This window comes from Lissotriton vulgaris, chromosome 3_1 (genome assembly GCF_964263255.1).
Source record: "Lissotriton vulgaris chromosome 3_1, aLisVul1.2, whole genome shotgun sequence".
Lineage (NCBI taxonomy): Eukaryota > Metazoa > Chordata > Amphibia > Caudata > Salamandridae > Lissotriton > Lissotriton vulgaris.
In genome coordinates, this window is record NC_141689.1 from 766,451,762 (window position 1) to 766,472,091 (window position 20,330).

Consider the following 20,330-nt stretch of genomic DNA (forward strand, 5'->3'; position numbering starts at 1 on the left):
CCCTCATTTATTTTCTGCTTTCGCTTGTTCATTAGCACCGGGACCAATGGGGAGTATCTGCGCGCCTTACTCGGATGTCTAAAATCGGTTGCAGCAGTTTGGCAATAGAGAAAAGTGAAGGAATGATGATCGCTCATACTTTAATTGTCTATGTTCCAAACTCTGTTGAAATTCTTTTAACCAGAATAAAAACACAGCACATTATAAACAGAAGGCGCCCACGTTATGATTAGGTTATATTTGGAGTAGAACATATCTCAGTTTGAAGGTGCAATGTCTTAAGCCCAGCAACACTGCTTGGGCTTTCAGGAAAATGTGAAAGCAGGGACAATATTGTTGATGATGAGTTGGAGCACAACTGCATTGAGGATTTGACATTGTTTGTTGATGGTTCCAGTCTGAGCTATCCATATGGAGGATTGGGAGCTGCTTATGCAGTATGTTCTGTTTCAGAAACATTCCTTACCAAATGTGACTTCAGCACAAGTAGCAGAAATAAATTCTCTAATGAGAACTTGCTGCTTGTCAGAAAATGTGAATGTGCCTATCTGTAAATCAGGGCCACTGGAATTATGCAGCAGAGGAGGTGTAAATTATGCAACAGTTGTGAGTAAATTATGTGGTATATGCTTCAATATTTCATAATTTTTAAACTTGTAACACTGTCTGTGCATTAGTTGCACCTGGTTAGTACCTGTTTAACCCATTCCATTCTTGCACGAACGCTGGCCGGGGGAGCCCCGCCCACTACGTAGAACGCTCACACTGCGGCAGATGGGCTAATACCCAAATATAGCAATAAGGAATAGAAAGTGGACCTGCTCAGTGCTGCAAAAGGCCTTCCACTGCACAGCAACAAGTGTTGCTGCATTTTGAGTAACATTTGAACCGTCTAAGCTACAAACACATTTTTCTGTGTAAAAATCTGCAGATTTTGTGACAAATGCAGTATATCTATAATTATGCACAAATCGGTGCCGCCACACAATGACATAATTCCATTGGCCTTGCTATACATATAGCCAGTAAGGTTTTGGTGTTGTGCATGACTATGGTCAACTCTGGTTGCAGAGAGAATTCCTGACGTCTTCAGGTGCTCTAATAAAAAACAGTGTGTATATATTAGAATCCTTGAATATATTGCAAAACCTGAAAGAAGTGGCTGTTATGAAGTGTCAAGCCATTAAGGCTGACAAGTATTTGGTCACATTAGGAAATAAGTATTCTGATCAAATGGCAAGGTATTGTGCCTAGCAGGAAGGGACTGTCATTCAAGAAAATGAAGATGAAACATTTATAAATGGTCATGTTACACTAAGTTCAAAGAATTGTTATTTCATGAATCCATCGCAGACTTCTTGGACTGAATTGACGGATTTGAAGGATGATGCTCCTGATGTTGAAAAATTAAAATGGATGAGATTGAGTTAGAAGAAGAACTATCAGGATCTATATGTATATAAAGATCAGAAATATATACTACCTAACTCTATGTTGCAGCCTATGTGTATACATTTGCATAATCAAACTCATGTAGGGAGAAATAGCCTAATCAGGACATTTAGAATGTACTTGTAAACACTGGGTTACGACATGTTGCTGAAGATGTGTGTGGAAGATGTTTGGCCTGTCATCTAAACAGTCAAGGGAAGCGAAATGTTGCTTTTATGAATCACTTTGGCAAATCAGAAGGCCATTTACCAGATTGCAAGCAGTCTTACTTGAGATTGCGCTTTGCTATGATCTTAAGTATATCTCTGTAGTAGTCTGCTTGTTCTCTAAATGGTTTGAAGCATTTTCCACTAGGAGAGCAGGTAAAAAAACAGGAAGACAGGCTTATCGCCCAATGAAATTGTCATGAGCAATGAGGCTTTCACATGTACCTTCAGATGCATTAGTTTCAATAACTGATGATATTGTTCTACTCTACTGTTACTGATGAGGTCAAATCCGTCTCTCGCCAGGTAGATGCAGTGACAGAAGACTACAGATACACTCCTTGTCACAGCTTGAATGCTGGTGACTGGATTCTTATCCATAAGCATGTCTACAAGGGATGTTTGAATGAATGCTGGAGTGACCTTTTTCAGGTTATTTTGACCCTAATATTGCAAAGAGAAAGAGGGCCGTAGAACCGTGGAAGAGGCAGAAGAGGCTGATGACACAGATTGTGGAACATAATGACAGTTCAAATAACAATCTAAACCAAGTTTGAAGCATGTATTCGGAGGGGGCAAGAGAAATTATTTCTGAAAATCACGTCACAATTTTAAAGAAAAATCGAAAGAGACAGTTCCAAGTGAGTGACAGTTTAGACAAAGAGTTTTACACTTCAGAAGTACAGTTACAAAACACTTAGAGTGAAAGGCTATTGCCATGCAAAAGACCAAAACATGGGTGGCAACAAGCAGAAGTAGACTCTGATTAAAAAGATTAACCTTCAGGAGGAGCTACGCTTGCAACCAAGATGGCCGCGTAAGCTCCCGGCTCCGCCGACCGCCGCCAGTAGCTCTTGAATCCTGATATTGATCCTGAAATCGCTCCAGACTCCCCTGTGGCTGAAATGTTGCTGAGCTTAAAAGTGCAATCCCGAGATTTGATGGAGCACCGCCGTGTTTTCATCCTCGGCCTAACCCAGCGTGGAATCCGGGGCCTCGATTTTTAACCCATCCGGGTTGGAGTTGAACAACATCGGCCGCGGGACCTGGGTGGCGTCCGGTCTCCTGAAGTGGAGAATATCCTGACCGGCTTGGATGGTGTTACGGTGGCCAGGTGGATTCTAAGGACACGGCGATAAGATGCACCGGTCGCTGTGGATGGGAGTCCGTTGCCCATAGACCCTGCTGACCTCCCGGGGTCGACGGTCTCGGATTCTCGCTTGCGGCGACGATGTCTAGACCGCGATAATGACGGGTGCCCTCTGTTAATGTCGGACCCGCTTGTACCGGTTACCCTGGAGTAGTCGACCTCCGGGGCCAAAGCCTGATCTATCGCTTTGCGAGAGGATATGGAGCGGGTGGAATGTACGCCATCGTTGCAGACCGTAATGGCCGCTATTGGGGCGCTTCACTTGCAGGTCACCGCCATCATCCACAAAATGGACGTAACAGCCGAGAGTATGTGTCTGGGACCGGATCACAACTCTTCAATAGCTTTGGAACACGTTGTGTTACCCGCGAAGCAGGGCATGCCTGAGATAGAGGACCCCGAGTGGAAACCTGATCTGGTGTTTTCTGTCGGCTCCCGAACAACAGCTAGCGAGCCTGGAACTATCAGTAACTCATCATACTCAATGCCGATACCGCCCAAGATGGACTTTGCTGATTTTATACTCCTGGATAATTTTATCAGTAACAATCGGATCGATTCATCATTCTTTTTCTCCCAGTTGACTCAATTACGTTCTAGTGCCTTACTGTTGGTGGACAGGTATCTCCTTTTGATTTGTGGTCTTCAAGTACTAACACGTTGTATTTGATCGTACCTCACTGACTTTGACTCTCTTGAACGTTTTGATTCTCCTGTTGGGATGGCGGTTCGAGCGGAGAGAGCTCGCACGAAAAATCGGAATGGCCAGGGTTGAGTCTGATTGTATGGGTTTGATAACATGGCTTTATTCGATACGGGACTTGTACAATGATGCGGGAGTCGGTTGGTTTTCACAAACTCCCCCAGTTGTTTTGTAATTGCTGCTTCACAGTGTTTTGACCATAATGCGGGGTGGTTTGCTTCTGGCGGTGAGGGAGGGGGGCCGGGAGCATGTATGATATCTCCTCCTCCACTCTTTACCTTCTTTTAGGCTTTAGTTGTAGGGCGAGAGGCATGCTGCTAGTGGGGTTAGGCCATAGCCATTGCAGGGGTGCAGGGTGGGGGGAACGGGGGAGGTTTTTTTTTATTTTGTCTTGTTTAGGTTTGTGGCCTTTTTCCTTTCTTTTCTCCCTTTTTACGAGAGGCGGGTTGCTTATCCTGAGTTGATCTCTTTCACAAAATCTGGGTGTCTGCTCTGGTCTTAATTATCCTGAATCGTGAGTTGGACGGAATCAGCTGGTGTCAGCTTAACGGGGTTTTGGATCGTATTGCTACTCTCTTTTTATATACCTGTTCATGTTGACGTCCTACTCTCCTGTACACTGATTTTACTGTATTGGCTTATTCGCCTACTCACCGTTGCAATGTGTTTCACTGTATGACACCTGATATGTGTAATATTTCCTCTTGTTTTTCTTCATTCAATAAAAATATACATTAAAAAAAAGATTACCCTTACATATTGCAACTGAAAATCAAAGTTGAAAAGACCTCCTTTGGAAGAAGAAAAATTGCTTTAGAAAGAGCTGACAAATAGAAGGTCTGAACAATATACAAAATCAAATGATGGCCAAAGGTCTGAGAGAAGCAGAGAACTTGTGAGTGTCACATAAAAAGAAAGGGTTGAAGAATTCCTACCGCCCAAAGAATTGTGCAAACAGAAACACCCTGACCAAGAGCTAAAGATAAGAAAGCAGTTCGGCTGAGGAACGAATGAGAGAAAAACATGAACTAAAAAAGGAGCAACCGGAAGAGCTTTTCCTAATCAAAAGTGTCCTTCACCTGGTGGGTATATCTGACTACAGTAGGAAGACACTGATGAAGATGATTATTTCCCACTGATCACATATTGTGATTACAATGAGAATTATGAAAATCTAAAGTTTTATACTGATGCAGAGAAAGAACCACTTCGAGAATAAAAAGAGACTTTGAAATATTGTTGCTTTTGATGAAACTCAAGATAAGACAGTAGAAAGCTGTTAAAAGTTTTGAAATACCGATAGAGACTTGTGCAGAGAAAACGTATGGGCTGATAAACTAGAACTGATTTAGGCTAATTTTCCTGTTACCAGCCACACCAAAAATTGCTGCGAAGTTTGTGAATCGTCAGCTCTCTAATTTCACTTTGAGTCCTACAAGTTCTTTCATCCCAGCCAGTCTGGGTTTAGATCTAAATGTAACACTGAAACAGCTCTTTTAGAGAGATGTGAGGAGATCAAACATACCCTAGACCCAGAGGGCAAGGCAGTCCTGGTCTTGTTAGATGTTTCGGACACCTTTGATATGATGCCGCATTCCAGGTTGCTTGCCTGCTTCTGCGAGATTGGCATCAGCGGTTCAGTGCTAGACTGGCTAAGCTTCTTTCTGGAGGACAGACACCAAGGGGCAGATTTACAATAACTGGCGCATCCCTGCTTATCAGCAGGGATGCGCCAGTTATTGTGCGCCAAGCCTCCGCCACCATGGATGTGCCGCATTTACAATGCGGCGCACCATGGGGCAAAAACGGCACAGATGCGCCACGCATCTGTGCCGTAAAAGCGGCGCATTGATGGAGTTGCGTCGCAAGCACGACGCAGCTCCAGCAATGCTCTAGGCACCCTATTGTTAGAATGCTGCATCAATCCTTATGCCTGCTTCAAGCAGGTGCAGGGTTTTGACGCAGCATGGGCTCAAAAGTGACTCAGTGAAATCTTGTAGATTTCACTCAGCCACTTTTAGTAGGCGTTACTGCGCCGGAACGCCCCTCCCTGCACAGGAACGCCTCCTTTTGGTGCAGGGCTTTACAACGTGACGCCTCTCCCAGATGCGTCACGTTGTAAGTACCACGCACCATGGCGCATATTTTGCGCTGCCGCTGCGCCACAAAAGTGACGCAACTGTGGTGTAAAAGCGGCGCAAGGGGCTTGTAAATCTGCCCCCAAGAGTTTTGGATGCCTCTTTTTTCCTCCTGCAGATGTACTGGCTGAGTGGGAGTACCCCATGGCTTTTCCCTTAGCCTTAAAATGTCATGACTACATATCTACATGACCCCTCTGGCCATTTGGTTCAGTCCTTTGGGTCAAAATAGTGGGCAACGTGGATGACACTCAGGGGCATATTACCAAGCAATAGCGATAATTATCGCTATTGCTTGGTTAGCGTGAAAAAATTACTGCCGAGCTGCAGCGATTTTTATCGCAGATAAACCTTGGTATTACCAAGGTTTATCGCAAATGCGATAAAAATTGGCCGCAATGCATGAATATCGCTGAAAAGTCAGCGATTTTCATGCATTAGCGAGCTAATGCTCTTAGCCTTGTTATCCACCTCCCATTGTATAACATGGCTAAGAACTGCTCAGGGCAGGTGTTAGCTTTTGGAGATATTCGCGCTTAGCACGAATATCTCCAAAAGTTGGTAATAGGAGATAGCGATGTTAGCGACTGTTTCCAGTCGCTAACATCTTGGCACGCCCAATTTACATGTCATTAGTGATAAATATCACTGACATGCAAAGTGGGGCCCAAGATGGTTGCTATCTCCTACTAGCTGTCGCTAACTGGTGTTAGCGACAGCTAGGTAATAGGGAGATAATATTATCTCCGATTTCTTGGCTTTTAAGGCCAAAAAAGCGGAGATAAACCCCCTTCATAATATGCCCCTCAGTTACTGTTCTCATTTAAAAAAGATGAGACATGGGATCAAGATTGCAAAAGTCTATGGTCGTGCACAGCCTCCTTTTTCTACTAGTGTAATTATCTTTACTGTGCTGCCAGGGTATCACTCAACGCCTAGAGTGTAGTCAATTCATTGGTTGGTAGCAGTTATATGTCCATATACAACTGTCCCCCTAGGCACTGGGTATGTTGCTGACACAAAATCCAGCTCTTTTTAAAAAAATGATATGTTCCTCACAATCGATTCTTTGTTCAATTTTATTTAATTGAATTCTGAATCTTAGTTTTCAATCCACATCATGTGTTGATTCATCAAATTTTAAATTTCATCCAAAGAATAATTTATATCCAATGCATTTCGGTGGTTAAACCACCTTCATCAGGGAAACCATCTGCAAATAACAAACAATAATCGCTAAGCATACTATATAATGACAGTTTCACTTATTAAATCTTCCTTTTACATTCCCGACATGCTATACAATGCAATACTCTAGTCTGGTTGAATATCTGACTACATCGTGTTTGTGAAAACTAAAAGGTTGATACGAGTAACTGTTCTGACTGTTGCTTGACTCCAAAGCCTCTATTCTGTATGGTAATTTATACTTGATAAACACTCTCTAGTTTGCCAAAATAAGCTAGAAATGTTAACCTTGATGTCGTATCTGGGGAACATATTACTACAAAGTTCCAAGTGAATCAATAACAGACGTGTAGTCCATGCGCTTACTATCGCTGTAATTTAAACTCTACTACCTGCCGTGAACAACTCAATACAAAACAGTTCTAATTCAGTGGGTAAGCCCCTTCGGTTACCGTCCCTTCTCTTAAAACATTCTAATTCCCTCATTTACGCTCTGCTCTCACCTGCAAAAGCTTCACTGGCGTTTCCTAGATGCTACCGCGATTATGCGCTGCTTGCATTTCCGGGTTTAAATCATTGCGTGGTGTTCTGCGCATGTGCTTCCTCACGACTAGCGTTACTAGGGTACGCGTGAAGATGTTTTTTTTATGCAATCATGGCTAACTTTATTGACTATTTCTCTTATTGTCGTGTGTCTGTTTATCACTGTATCGCTCAACCTTTTTTACATGGTATACGTGACTCAATGCTCACGTGCTTGACTTGCCTTCACGATGCCTAGGGTATAAGAGACCAGTGTAACCTGCTAACGCTACATTTGAGAATCCATGGTCATAGCGGCAGAACTAACATCTGCCAGCATAATGCTACATCTTAAATACAGGCTTGTAAAAGGAGAATATTCCATTCTGTATATTACGCATACATTCCTAAATAATTACAAGTAACACATACATTCTGTCCTGTCATTTAGCCCGTGTGGTTTCAAGCTGTTCAATTAAAAAATCCAATGATTTTCTCGCTTTAACTGGATCAAGATGCCATCAAGCCCTGTCTATCTGTGGTCTTTCAGTGGATGAGCCTTAAGCAACTTAAGTGTAACCCGGATAAGACTGAGGTTCTTAGCTTTGGCTACATTTTATCTTGAATTTGCAATTGCACTGGCTGGATGAGATCCCTTCAAACCTAAGGTCCAAGCTGAAGCAGTAAAGAACTTAGGTGGCAAGATTGACAAGCAGCTGACCCTCCAAGCACAAATTATCTCCATTGTTGGCACCTGTTTTAGCCGGATGCGCATGGCCAAATTGTTTTACAATTCCTCTATCTACCTGTTAGGAGTACTGTGCTTCGGGCCCTGGTAGTGTCGAGACTGAATTATGCCAATGCTCTGCATGCAGGCCTTCCTCAATATCTGCTGCAAAAATGTCAGATGGTCCAGAATGCAGTGGCATGTCTGGTACCCCATCTTCCCAGACAAGTGTCAATGATGATCCATCTGATCAATCTACATTGGTTACCTGTCAGGAAAAGGATCATGTTTAAAATTTTAAATGCTGATTCTGCACAGAGCTCTCCATAGGTCTTGGCCAGAGTACTTGTCCAATAGGGTTACATGTTATTCTCCCCTTAGAACTCGATGATCATCTTTTGGTCACTTGCTCAGTTCCCTAGGGTTAGGCGAGCAAAAACAGGAGGTAGATATTTTTTCCCTCTTGGGCCCGCAAGCTTGAAATAACATGCCGGCAGAGCTTCGGTCAGTACCGAGAGAATGATGTTTTAAAAACCAGCTGAAGACCTGGCTTTTCTTTCTTTGGTTCTTCCCTCATTTATTTTCTGCTTTCGCTTGTTCATTAGCACCGGGACCAATGGGGAGTATCTGCGCGCCTTACTCGGATGTCTAAAATCTGTTGAAGTAGTTTGGCAATAGAGAAAAGTTAAGGAATGATGATGGCTCATACTTTAATTGTCTATGTTCCAAACTCTGTTGAAATTCTTTTAACTAGAATAAAAAAACACAGCACATTATAAACAGAAGGCGGCCACGTTATGATTAGGTTATATTTGGAGTAGAACATATCTCAGTTTGAAGGTGCAATGTCTTAAGCCCAGCAACACTGCTTGGGCTTTCAGGAAAATGTGAAAGCAGGGACAATATTGTTGATGATGAGTTGGAGCACAACTGCATTGAGGATTTGACATTGTTTGTTGATGGTTCCAGTCTGAGGGATCCATATGGAGGATTGGGAGCTGCTTATGCAGTATGTTCTGTTTCAGAAACATTCCTTGCCAAATGTGACTTCAGCACAAGTAGCAGAATTAAATTCTCTAATGAGAACTTGCTGTTTGTCAGAAAATGTGAATGTGCCTATCTGTAAATCAGGGCCACTGGAATTATGCAGCAGAGGAGGTGTAAATTATGCAAAAGTGGTGAGTAATTTATGTGGTATATGCTTCAATATTTCATAATTTTTAAACTTGTAACACTGTCTGTGCATTAGTTGCACCTGGTTAGTACCTGTTTAACCCATTCCATTCTCGCACAAACGCTGGCCGGGGCAGCCCCGCCCACTACGTAGAACGCTCACACTGCGGCAGATGGGTTAATACCCAAATTTAGCAATAAGGAATAGAAAGTGGACCTGCTCAGTGCTGCAAAAGGCCTTTCACTGCACAGCAACAAGTGTTGCTGCATTTTTAGTAACATTTGAACCGTCTAAGCTACAAACACATTTTTCTGTGTTAAAATCTGCAGATTTTGTGACAAATGCAGTATATCTATAATTATGCACAAATAGGTGCCGCCACACAATGACATAATTCCATTGGCCTTGCTATACATATAGCCAGTAAGGTTTTGGTGTTGTGCATGACTATGGTCAACTCTGGTTGCAGAGAGAATTCCTGACGTCTTCAGGTGCTCTAATAAAAAACAGTGTGTATATATTAGAATCCTTGAATATATTGCAAAACCTGAAAGAAGTGGCTGTTATGAAGTGTCAAGGCATTAGGCTGACAAGTATTTGGTCACATTAGGAAATAAGTATTCTGATCAAATGGCAAGGTATTGTGCCTAGCAGGAAGGGACTGTCATTCAAGAAAATGAAGATGAAACATTTATAAATGGTCATGTTACACTAAGTTCAAAGAATTGTTATTTCATGAATCCATCGCAGACTTCTTGGACTGAATTGACGGATTTGAAGGATGATGCTCCTGATGTTGAAAAATTAAAATGGATGAGATTGAGTTAGAAGAAGAACTATCAGGATCTATATGTATATAAAGATCAGAAATATATACTACCTAACTCTATGTTGCAGCCTATGTGTATACATTTGCATAATCAAACTCATGTAGGGAGAAATAGCCTAATCAGGACATTTAGAATGTACTTGTAAACACTGGGTTACGACATGTTGCTGAAGATGTGTGTGGAAGATGTTTGGCCTGTCATCTAAACAATCAAGGGAAGCGAAATGTTGCTTTTATGAATCACTTTGGCAAATCAGAAGGCCATTTACCAGATTGCAAGCAGTCTTACTTGAGATTGCGCTTTGCTATGATCTTAAGTATATCTCTGTAGTAGTCTGCTTGTTCTCTAAATGGTTTGAAGCATTTTCCACTAGGAGAGCAGGTAAAAAAACAGGAAGACAGGCTTATCGCCCCATGAAATTGTCATGAGCAATGAGGCTTTCACATGTACCTTCAGATGCATTAGTTTCAATAACTGATGATATTGTTCTACTCTACTGTTACTGATGTGGTCAAATCCGTCTCTCGCCAGGTAGATGCAGTGACAGAAGACTACAGATACACTCCTTGTCACAGCTTGAATGCTGGTGACTGGATTCTTATCCATAAGCATGTCTACAAGGGATGTTTGAATGAATGCTGGAGTGACCTTTTTCAGGTTATTTTGACCCTAATATTGCAAAGAGAAAGAGGGCAGTAGAACCGTGGAAGAGGCAGAAGAGGCTGATGACACAGATTGTGGAACATAATGACAGTTCAAATAACAATCTAAACCAAGTTTGAAGCATGTATTCGGAGGGGGCAAGAGAAATTATTTCTGAAAATCACGTCACAATTTTAAAGAAAAATCGAAAGAGACAGTTCCAAGTGAGTGACAGTTTAGACAAAGAGTTTTACACTTCAGAAGTACAGTTACAAAACACTTAGAGTGAAAGGCTATTGCCATGCAAAAGACCAAAACATGGGTGGCAACAAGCAGAAGTAGACTCTGATTAAAAAGATTAACCTTCAGGAGGAGCTAAGCTTGCAACCAAGATGGCCGCGTAAGCTCCCGGCTCCGCCGACCGCCGCCAGTAGCTCATGAATCCTGATATTGATCCTGAAATCGCTCCAGACTCCCCTGTGGCTGAAATGTTGCTGAGCTTAAAAGTGCAATCCCGAGACTTGATGGAGCACCGCCGTGTTTTCATCCTCGGCCTAACCCAGCGTGGAATCCGGGGCCTCGATTTTTAACCCATCCGTGTTGGAGTTGAACAACATCGGCCGCGGAACCTGGGTGGCGTCCGGTCTCCTGAAGTGGAGAATATCCTGGCCGTCTTTAATGGTGTTACGGTGGCCATGTGGATTCTAAGGACACAGCGATAAGACGCACCGGTCGCTGTGGATGGGAGTCCATTGCCCGAAGACCCTGCTGACCTCCCGGGGCGACGGTCTCGGATTCTCGCTTGCGGCGACGATGTCTAGACCGCGATAATGACGGGTGCCCTCTGTTAATGTCGGACCCGCTTGTACCAGTTACCCTGGAGTAGTCGACCTCCAGGGCCAAAGCCTGATCTATCGCTTTGTGAGAGGATATGGAGCGGGTGGAATGTACGCCATCGTTGCAGACCGTAATGGCCGCTATTGGGGCGCTTCACTTGCAGGTCACCGCCATCATCCACAAAATGGACGTAACAGCCGAGAGTATGTGTCTGGGACCGGATCACAACTCTTCAATAGCTTTGGAACACGTTGTGTTACCCGCGAAGCAGGGCATGCCTGAGATAGAGGACCCCGAGTGGAAACCTCATCTGGTGTTTTCTGTCGGCTCCCGAACAACAGCTAGCGAGCCTGGAACTATCAATAACTCATCATACTCAATGCCGATACCGCCCAAGATGGACTTTGCTGATTTTATACTCCTGGATAATTTTATCAGTAACTATCGGATCTATTCATCATTCTTTTTCTCCCAGTTGACTCAATTAAGTTCTAGTGCCTTACTGTTGGTGGACAGGTATCTCCTTTTGATTTGTGGTCTTCAAGTACTAACACGTTGTATTTGATCGTACCTCACTGACTTTGACTCTCTTGAACGTTTTGATTCTCCTGTTGGGATGGCGGTTCGAGCGGAGAGAGCTCGCACGAAAAATCGGAATGGCCAGCGTTGAGTCTGATTGTATGGGTTTGATAACATGGCTTTATTCGATACGGGACTTGTAGCCTACAATGATGCGGGAGTCGGTTGGTTTTCACAAACTCCCCCAGTTGTTTTGTAATTGCTGCTTCACAGTGTTTTGACCATAATGTGGGGTGGTTTGCTTCTGGTGGTGAGGGAGGGGGGCCGGGAGCCTGTATGATATCTCCTATTCCACTCTTTACCTTCTTTTAGGCTTTAGTTGTAGGGCGAGAGGCACTCTGCTAGTGGGGTTAGGCCATAGCCATTGCAGGGGTGCAGGGTGGGGGGAACGGGGGAGGGATTTTTTATTTTGTCTTGTTTAGTTCTGTGGCCTTTTTCCTTTCTTTTCTCCCTTTTTACGAGAGGCGGGTTGCTTATCCTGAGTTGATCTCTTTCACAAAATCTGGGTGTCTGCTCTGGTCTTAATTATCCTGAATCGTGAGTTGGACGGAATCAGCTGGTGTCAGCTTAACGGGGTTTTGGATCGTATTGCTACTCTGTTTTTATATACCTGTTCATGTTGACGTCCTACTCTCCTGTACACTGATTTTACTGTATTGGCTTATTCGCCTACTCACCGTTGCAATGTATTTCACTGTATGACACCTGATATGTGTAATATTTCCTCTTGTTTTTCTTCATTCAATAAAAATATACATTAAAAAAAAGATTACCCTTATATATTGCAACTGAAAATCAAAGTTAAAAGACCTCCTTTGGAAGAAGAAAAATTGCTTTAGAAAGAGCTGACAAATAGAAGGTCTGAACAATATACAAGATCAAATGATGGCCAAAGGTCTGAGAGAAGCAGAGAACTTGTGAGTGTCACATAAAAAGAAAGGGTTGAAGAATTCCTACCGCCCAAAGAATTGTGCAAACAGAAACACCCTGACCAAGAGCTAAAGATAAGAAAGCAGTTCGGCTGAGGAACGAATGAGAGAAAAACATGAACTAAAAAAGGAGCAACCGGAAGAGCTTTTCCTAATCAAAAGTGTCCTTCACCTGGTGGGTATATCTGACTACAGTAGGAAGACACTGATGAAGATGATTATTTCCCACTGATCACATATTGTGATTACAATGAGAATTATGAAAATCTAAAGTTTTATACTGATGCAGAGAAAGAACCACTTCGAGAATAAAAAGAGACTTTGAAATATTGTTGCTTTTGATGAAACTCAAGATAAGACAGTAGAAAGCTGTTAAAAGTTTTGAAATACCGATAGAGACTTGTGCAGAGAAAACGTATGGGCTGATAAACTAGAACTGATTTAGGCTAATTTTCCTGTTACCAGCCACACCAAAAATTGCTGCGAAGTTTGTGAATCGTCAGCTCTCTAATTTCACTTTGAGTCCTACAAGTTCTTTCATCCCAGCCAGTCTGGGTTTAGATCTAAATGTAACACTGAAACAGCTCTTTTAGAGAGATGTGAGGAGATCAAACATACCCTAGACCCAGAGGGCAAGGCAGTCCTGGTCTTGTTAGATGTTTCGGACACCTTTGATATGATGCCGCATTCCAGGTTGCTTGCCTGCTTCTGCGAGATTGGCATCAGCGGTTCAGTGCTAGACTGGCTAAGCTTCTTTCTGGAGGACAGACACCAAGGGGCAGATTTACAATACCTGGCGCATCCCTGCTTATCAGCAGGGATGCGCCAGTTATTGTGCGCCAAGCCTCCGCCACCATGGATGTGCCGCATTTACAATGCGGCGCACCATGGGGCAAAAACGGCACAGATGCGCCACGCATCTGTGCCGTAAAAGCGGCGCATTGATGGAGTTGCGTCGCAAGCACGACGCAGCTCCAGCAATGCTCTAGGCACCCTATTGTTAGAATGCTGCATCAATCCTTATGCCTGCTTCAAGCAGGTGCAGGGTTTTGACGCAGCATGGGCTCAAAAGTGACTCAGTGAAATCTTGTAGATTTCACTCAGCCACTTTTAGTAGGCGTTACTGCGCCGGAACGCCCCTCCCTGCACAGGAACGCCTCCTTTTGGTGCAGGGCTTTACAACGTGACGCCTCTCCCAGATGCGTCACGTTGTAAGTACCACGCACCATGGCGCATATTTTGCGCTGCCGCTGCGCCACAAAAGTGACGCAACTGTGGTGTAAAAGCGGCGCAAGGGGCTTGTAAATCTGCCCCCAAGAGTTTTGGATGCCTCTTTTTTCCTCCTGCAGATGTACTGGCTGAGTGGGAGTACCCCATGGCTTTTCCCTTAGCCTTAAAATGTCATGACTACATATCTACATGACCCCTCTGGCCATTTGGTTCAGTCCTTTGGGTCAAAATAGTGGGCAACGTGGATGACACTCAGGGGCATATTACCAAGCAATAGCGATAATTATCGCTATTGCTTGGTTAGCGTGAAAAAATTACTGCCGAGCTGCAGCGATTTTTATCGCAGATAAACCTTGGTATTACCAAGGTTTATCGCAAATGCGATAAAAATTGGCCGCAATGCATGAATATCGCTGAAAAGTCAGCGATTTTCATGCATTAGCGAGCTAATGCTCTTAGCCTTGTTATCCACCTCCCATTGTATAACATGGCTAAGAACTGCTCAGGGCAGGTGTTAGCTTTTGGAGATATTCGCGCTTAGCACGAATATCTCCAAAAGTTGGTAATAGGAGATAGCGATGTTAGCGACTGTTTCCAGTCGCTAACATCTTGGCACGCCCAATTTACATGTCATTAGTGATAAATATCACTGACATGCAAAGTGGGGCCCAAGATGGTTGCTATCTCCTACTAGCTGTCGCTAACTGGTGTTAGCGACAGCTAGGTAATAGGGAGATAATTTTATCTCCGATTTCTTGGCTTTTAAGGCCAAAAAAGCGGAGATAAACCCCCTTCATAATATGCCCCTCAGTTACTGTTCTCATTTAAAAAAGATGAGACATGGGATCAAGATTGCAAAAGTCTATGGTCGTGCACAGCCTCCTTTTTCTACTAGTGTAATTATCTTTACTGTGCTGCCAGGGTATCACTCAACGCCTAGAGTGTAGTCAATTCATTGGTTGGTAGCAGTTATATGTCCATATACAACTGTCCCCCTAGGCACTGGGTATGTTGCTGACACAAAATCCAGCTCTTTTTAAAAAAATGATATGTTCCTCACAATCGATTCTTTGTTCAATTTTATTTAATTGAATTCTGAATCTTAGTTTTCAATCCACATCATGTGTTGATTCATCAAATTTTAAATTTCATCCAAAGAATAATTTATATCCAATGCATTTCGGTGGTTAAACCACCTTCATCAGGGAAACCATCTGCAAATAACAAACAATAATCGCTAAGCATACTATATAATGACAGTTTCACTTATTAAATCTTCCTTTTACATTCCCGACATGCTATACAATGCAATACTCTAGTCTGGTTGAATATCTGACTACATCGTGTTTGTGAAAACTAAAAGGTTGATACGAGTAACTGTTCTGACTGTTGCTTGACTCCAAAGCCTCTATTCTGTATGGTAATTTATACTTGATAAACACTCTCTAGTTTGCCAAAATAAGCTAGAAATGTTAACCTTGATGTCGTATCTGGGGAACATATTACTACAAAGTTCCAAGTGAATCAATAACAGACGTGTAGTCCATGCGCTTACTATCGCTGTAATTTAAACTCTACTACCTGCCGTGAACAACTCAATACAAAACAGTTCTAATTCAGTGGGTAAGCCCCTTCGGTTACCGTCCCTTCTCTTAAAACATTCTAATTCCCTCATTTACGCTCTGCTCTCACCTGCAAAAGCTTCACTGGCGTTTCCTAGATGCTACCGCGATTATGCGCTGCTTGCATTTCCGGGTTTAAATCATTGCGTGGTGTTCTGCGCATGTGCTTCCTCACGACTAGCGTTACTAGGGTACGCGTGAAGATGTTTTTTTTATGCAATCATGGCTAACTTTATTGACTATTTCTCTTATTGTCGTGTGTCTGTTTATCACTGTATCGCTCAACCTTTTTTACATGGTATACGTGACTCAATGCTCACGTGCTTGACTTGCCTTCACGATGCCTAGGGTATAAGAGACCAGTGTAACCTGCTAACGCTACATTTGAGAATCCATGGTCATAGCGGCAGAACTAACATCTGCCAGCATAATGCTACATCTTAAATACAGGCTTGTAAAAGGAGAATATTCCATTCTGTATATTACGCATACATTCCTAAATAATTACAAGTAACACATACATTCTGTCCTGTCATTTAGCCCGTGTGGTTTCAAGCTGTTCAATTAAAAAATCCAATGATTTTCTCGCTTTAACTGGATCAAGATGCCATCAAGCCCTGTCTATCTGTGGTCTTTCAGTGGATGAGCCTTAAGCAACTTAAGTGTAACCCGGATAAGACTGAGGTTCTTAGCTTTGGCTACATTTTATCTTGAATTTGCAATTGCACTGGCTGGATGAGATCCCTTCAAACCTAAGGTCCAAGCTGAAGCAGTAAAGAACTTAGGTGGCAAGATTGACAAGCAGCTGACCCTCCAAGCACAAATTATCTCCATTGTTGGCACCTGTTTTAGCCGGATGCGCATGGCCAAATTGTTTTACAATTCCTCTATCTACCTGTTAGGAGTACTGTGCTTCGGGCCCTGGTAGTGTCGAGACTGAATTATGCCAATGCTCTGCATGCAGGCCTTCCTCAATATCTGCTGCAAAAATGTCAGATGGTCCAGAATGCAGTGGCATGTCTGGTACCCCATCTTCCCAGACAAGTGTCAATGATGATCCATCTGATCAATCTACATTGGTTACCTGTCAGGAAAAGGATCATGTTTAAAATTTTAAATGCTGATTCTGCACAGAGCTCTCCATAGGTCTTGGCCAGAGTACTTGTCCAATAGGGTTACATGTTATTCTCCCCTTAGAACTCGATGATCATCTTTTGGTCACTTGCTCAGTTCCCTAGGGTTAGGCGAGCAAAAACAGGAGGTAGATATTTTTTCCCTCTTGGGCCCGCAAGCTTGAAATAACATGCCGGCAGAGCTTCGGTCAGTACCGAGAGAATGATGTTTTAAAAACCAGCTGAAGACCTGGCTTTTCTTTCTTTGGTTCTTCCCTCATTTATTTTCTGCTTTCGCTTGTTCATTAGCACCGGGACCAATGGGGAGTATCTGCGCGCCTTACTCGGATGTCTAAAATCTGTTGAAGTAGTTTGGCAATAGAGAAAAGTTAAGGAATGATGATGGCTCATACTTTAATTGTCTATGTTCCAAACTCTGTTGAAATTCTTTTAACTAGAATAAAAAAACACAGCACATTATAAACAGAAGGCGGCCACGTTATGATTAGGTTATATTTGGAGTAGAACATATCTCAGTTTGAAGGTGCAATGTCTTAAGCCCAGCAACACTGCTTGGGCTTTCAGGAAAATGTGAAAGCAGGGACAATATTGTTGATGATGAGTTGGAGCACAACTGCATTGAGGATTTGACATTGTTTGTTGATGGTTCCAGTCTGAGGGATCCATATGGAGGATTGGGAGCTGCTTATGCAGTATGTTCTGTTTCAGAAACATTCCTTGCCAAATGTGACTTCAGCACAAGTAGCAGAATTAAATTCTCTAATGAGAACTTGCTGTTTGTCAGAAAATGTGAATGTGCCTATCTGTAAATCAGGGCCACTGGAATTATGCAGCAGAGGAGGTGTAAATTATGCAAAAGTGGTGAGTAATTTATGTGGTATATGCTTCAATATTTCATAATTTTTAAAGTTGTAACACTGTCTGTGCATTAGTTGCACCTGGTTAGTACCTGTTTAACCCATTCCATTCTCGCACAAACGCTGGCCGGGGCAGCCCCGCCCACTACGTAGAACGCTCACACTGCGGCAGATGGGTTAATACCCAAATATAGCAATAAGGAATAGAAAGTGGACCTGCTCAGTGCTGCAAAAGGCCTTTCACTGCACAGCAACAAGTGTTGCTGCATTTTTAGTAACATTTGAACCGTCTAAGCTACAAACACATTTTTCTGTGTTAAAATCTGCAGATTTTGTGACAAATGCAGTATATCTATAATTATGCACAAATAGGTGCCGCCACACAATGACATAATTCCATTGGCCTTGCTATACATATAGCCAGTAAGGTTTTGGTGTTGTGCATGACTATGGTCAACTCTGGTTGCAGAGAGAATTCCTGACGTCTTCAGGTGCTCTAATAAAAAACAGTGTGTATATATTAGAATCCTTGAATATATTGCAAAACCTGAAAGAAGTGGCTGTTATGAAGTGTCAAGGCATTAGGCTGACAAGTATTTGGTCACATTAGGAAATAAGTATTCTGATCAAATGGCAAGGTATTGTGCCTAGCAGGAAGGGACTGTCATTCAAGAAAATGAAGATGAAACATTTATAAATGGTCATGTTACACTAAGTTCAAAGAATTGTTATTTCATGAATCCATCGCAGACTTCTTGGACTGAATTGACGGATTTGAAGGATGATGCTCCTGATGTTGAAAAATTAAAATGGATGAGATTGAGTTAGAAGAAGAACTATCAGGATCTATATGTATATAAAGATCAGAAATATATACTACCTAACTCTATGTTGCAGCCTATGTGTATACATTTGCATAATCAAACTCATGTAGGGAGAAATAGCCTAATCAGGACATTTAGAATGTACTTGTAAACACTGGGTTACGACATGTTGCTGAAGATGTGTGTGGAAGATGTTTGGCCTGTCATCTAAACAATCAAGGGAAGCGAAATGTTGCTTTTATGAATCACTTTGGCAAATCAGAAGGCCATTTACCAGATTGCAAGCAGTCTTACTTGAGATTGCGCTTTGCTATGATCTTAAGTATATCTCTGTAGTAGTCTGCTTGTTCTCTAAATGGTTTGAAGCATTTTCCACTAGGAGAGCAGGTAAAAAAACAGGAAGACAGGCTTATCGCCCCATGAAATTGTCATGAGCAATGAGGCTTTCACATGTACCTTCAGATGCATTAGTTTCAATAACTGATGATATTGTTCTACTCTACTGTTACTGATGTGGTCAAATCCGTCTCTCGCCAGGTAGATGCAGTGACAGAAGACTACAGATACACTCCTTGTCACAGCTTGAATGCTGGTGACTGGATTCTTATCCATAAGCATGTCTACAAGGGATGTTTGAATGAATGCTGGAGTGACCTTTTTCAGGTTATTTTGACCCTAATATTGCAAAGAGAAAGAGGGCAGTAGAACCGTGGAAGAGGCAGAAGAGGCTGATGACACAGATTGTGGAACATAATGACAGTTCAAATAACAATCTAAACCAAGTTTGAAGCATGTATTCGGAGGGGGCAAGAGAAATTATTTCTGAAAATCACGTCACAATTTTAAAGAAAAATCGAAAGAGACAGTTCCAAGTGAGTGACAGTTTAGACAAAGAGTTTTACACTTCAGAAGTACAGTTACAAAACACTTAGAGTGAAAGGCTATTGCCATGCAAAAGACCAAAACATGGGTGGCAACAAGCAGAAGTAGACTCTGATTAAAAAGATTAACCTTCAGGAGGAGCTAAGCTTGCAACCAAGATGGCCGCGTAAGCTCCCGGCTCCGCCGACCGCCGCCAGTAGCTCATGAATCCTGATATTGATCCTGAAATCGCTCCAGACTCCCCTGTGGCTGAAATGTTGCTGAGCTTAAAAGTGCAATCCCGAGACTTGATGGAGCACCGCCGTGTTTTCATCCTCGGCCTAACCCAGCGTGGAATCCGGGGCCTCGATTTTTAACCCATCCGTGTTGGAGTTGAACAACATCGGCCGCGGAACCTGGGTGGCGTCCGGTCTCCTGAAGTGGAGAATATCCTGGCCGTCTTTAATGGTGTTACGGTGGCCATGTGGATTCTAAGGACACAGCGATAAGACGCACCGGTCGCTGTGGATGGGAGTCCATTGCCCGAAGACCCTGCTGACCTCCCGGGGTCGACGGTCTCGGATTCTCGCTTGCGGCGACGATGTCTAGACCGCGATAATGACGGGTGCCCTCTGTTAATGTCGGACCCGCTTGTACCGGTTACCCTGGAGTAGTCGACCTCCAGGGCCAAAGCCTGATCTATCGCTTTGTGAGAGGATATGGAGC